Source organism: Limulus polyphemus, unplaced genomic scaffold (genome assembly GCF_000517525.1).
Source record: "Limulus polyphemus unplaced genomic scaffold, Limulus_polyphemus-2.1.2 Scaffold3778, whole genome shotgun sequence".
Taxonomy (NCBI): Eukaryota; Metazoa; Arthropoda; class Merostomata; order Xiphosura; family Limulidae; genus Limulus; species Limulus polyphemus.
In genome coordinates, this window is record NW_013669388.1 from 107,063 (window position 1) to 109,744 (window position 2,682).

Below are 2,682 nucleotides of genomic sequence, written 5' to 3' on the forward strand. Positions count from 1 at the left end.
CACGTTCTGTTGTTTCTTTCCAGTAGGTTGTAATTAATTTTTTACTTTATATTGTCGTTTCGTACAGTGATATGTCATATTTTCCCCATTTTATAACTGACAGAGAGCAATAAAAGGCCTGTGTAAAATACCTTTATTTGGTGATTCAATAAAGGTAGCTGAAAATCAGAAATGTTATATCTTTAACCAATTTCTAGGTTTAATAAAAAGTATCTTCTTGCATAAAATAAGAAAAAAAATATTTACTGAAGATAATGTAATAAAGAAAACACATCTCTATAATACCCAAAGTTCATATTAAATACAGATCTAATTTTCTTTTACATCATGATAAAACTAGCTAAAAAAAAGGGTCTGCAACAATGAGCAAATTGATGTTAATGAAGGAAAATTTCTAGGAGCTTAATGGTTCAAATTTCTTTTACACTTTCTTTGTTTTGGAAACTGTAGAATTAGGAAAGATAAAATATTTGAAACAAGAATTAATAGTTTCAAGAAATAGAACTGAACCTTTTGTTTATTTTATGATTTTTTTACTTTTAGCTGATTCTGCTCCCTTGTGCAATTAAGTAGTTTATGATGAAATAAACACATGAATTGAATTATATTTAATTGTACTTGTTTGTTAACAATAACAGGTTTTGTATATTTAATTATAATTAATGTTGGTTGAAAGGAAAGTGTGTTTAACAGAATTTATTATTTTGTTGATTGATGTCTAGTAGTTGCACAGCTACTTAAAAATAAACTTTATATGGTTTCCAGAAGTAGTGCACGCCAGTTAAACATAAATCTTAAGAAAAGGAGTTTTTAAAGCTCTTAAAGATTTCAAAAGATGTTTCTCCATTTTTTTAAAAAATGTAACTGAAAAGTACAATACAAAAGGCAGACTGGGCAACGTGTGGTTCAAGTAAGGTAAAAACATCCCATGCTACCCGTTATTGTAATATATTTTATTGTTTTTACACTTTTGTTGAGTTGGAGATTTTTTTGTTTTTGATGACTGGTGAACAACTGTTCTGTTTACTTGTGACAAAATGTTTTTCAAAAACATCAGTTTCTAATTAAATATCATCTCAGAGGTTACAGTACATATTTTGCTGTATAACTACTATTTAAACTTCAAAGCAGGATAAAATATAATCATGTTTTACTTGTACATATGTAACTTCTTCAGATGTTAAGTCCTAAGGTAGGATTGAACTATAGATAATATAAAAAAAACTCTAAATTTCTAGGCTTAAGATAAGGCAGAGTATTGTATAAGATAGCATTCAAAATAAATACGAATTTTAGATGTTAAACTTTTCTAGTGATATAGAAGTTTGTTAGAATTTCAGAGGAAGAGATAAATTAATCACTGTTATTTTTATGCTTTCTAGGAATTTGGTCAGAAGGAATTAGAAAAAGGCTGTGATCTTAAAGATGGATTACGATCGCCGTTAAGTGTTATCCTGTTGACTGGTTTTCACTCTTATGTTACTTACACCCTTGGTAAAAACATGTTTTAGTAACAATAATGTTCATGATAAGCAATAAGTTATCACAATAGCAAGCCAATGTTTTAACTGAGTATCTTTTAAGTAGTTTTTAACAATATTAATGATCTTATTCAATTAGTTTGTAATAACATTTCATGTAAATACTAACTTTCACTGTAATTATTTAATTATTGTTATAATAAACATACATTTAGAAATTATGAATATTTTTACTAGTAGCAGTAGTAGGTTTCTGGAATATATAAGAATTGCTTTAATTGTGTAAATTCTGGATATGTCATTAGTAAATGTGTATGGTTCTGAAAAAGAATTACAGGCAATCAGTTTATGCAAATTCAGTATTTATGTTTATTTAACACCTTATGCATCTCCAGTGATGAAATTCATGCAAGTAAAAGTTTACTTCGTTAGTGAAAATCCAGTCGCAATTACAGCTGGGCAGTTAGTAGAATTTGCTAGTCACTAAATCGTTGGACTCATTATTTTCACATGGATAGTTGAAATAGTTGTAATTAGAAATACTGATTTTGTTTAGTTGATTATTTTCAGTCATAACACTAATCAGTTAAGTTTAACAACCTTGAAATAACTTAAAATAATCATTAAAAATGAGAAATCATAGACGCAATGTTTTGATTACTTGAATAGTTGGAATAATCAAAAATAGTAATGATCAGAAACACTATCTTTGAATAGTTAATTATTTTTTGACATTAACTGACTTAATTATAATTTTGAATAATTACTTATTAACATAGCACTGATTTGATGTAACTGATGATCAGTTGCATTAATTAATTGAGTTAATCCCCCCAATTCTAGTCATAATAGAGAATATGTGGTGTTCATATAGACTTACGTGAGGTAAATTCAGAACAATATTGTTTTTAAAAAGTTTTGGTAAACATTAAAGTTCAATAATTACTAGTTTTTTTTGTACCAAATACCTTTAATTTCAATGATACATATTGTAAGTGTTATTGTTTGATGAACTGGTAATCTGTAAATGTGTAGGTTTGGCCTAAGTTTATCCTCAGGTGGTAAAGCATTAAGCATAGGTCCAAGGTTCGTGCTCAGCTTTAAAGTTGCTAGTAAAATGATAATCTAATGTTGAATGTAGTATATGTAAATGTAGTGGTTTATCCTAAGGTGGTAAAGCATTAAGCATAGGTCCAAGGTT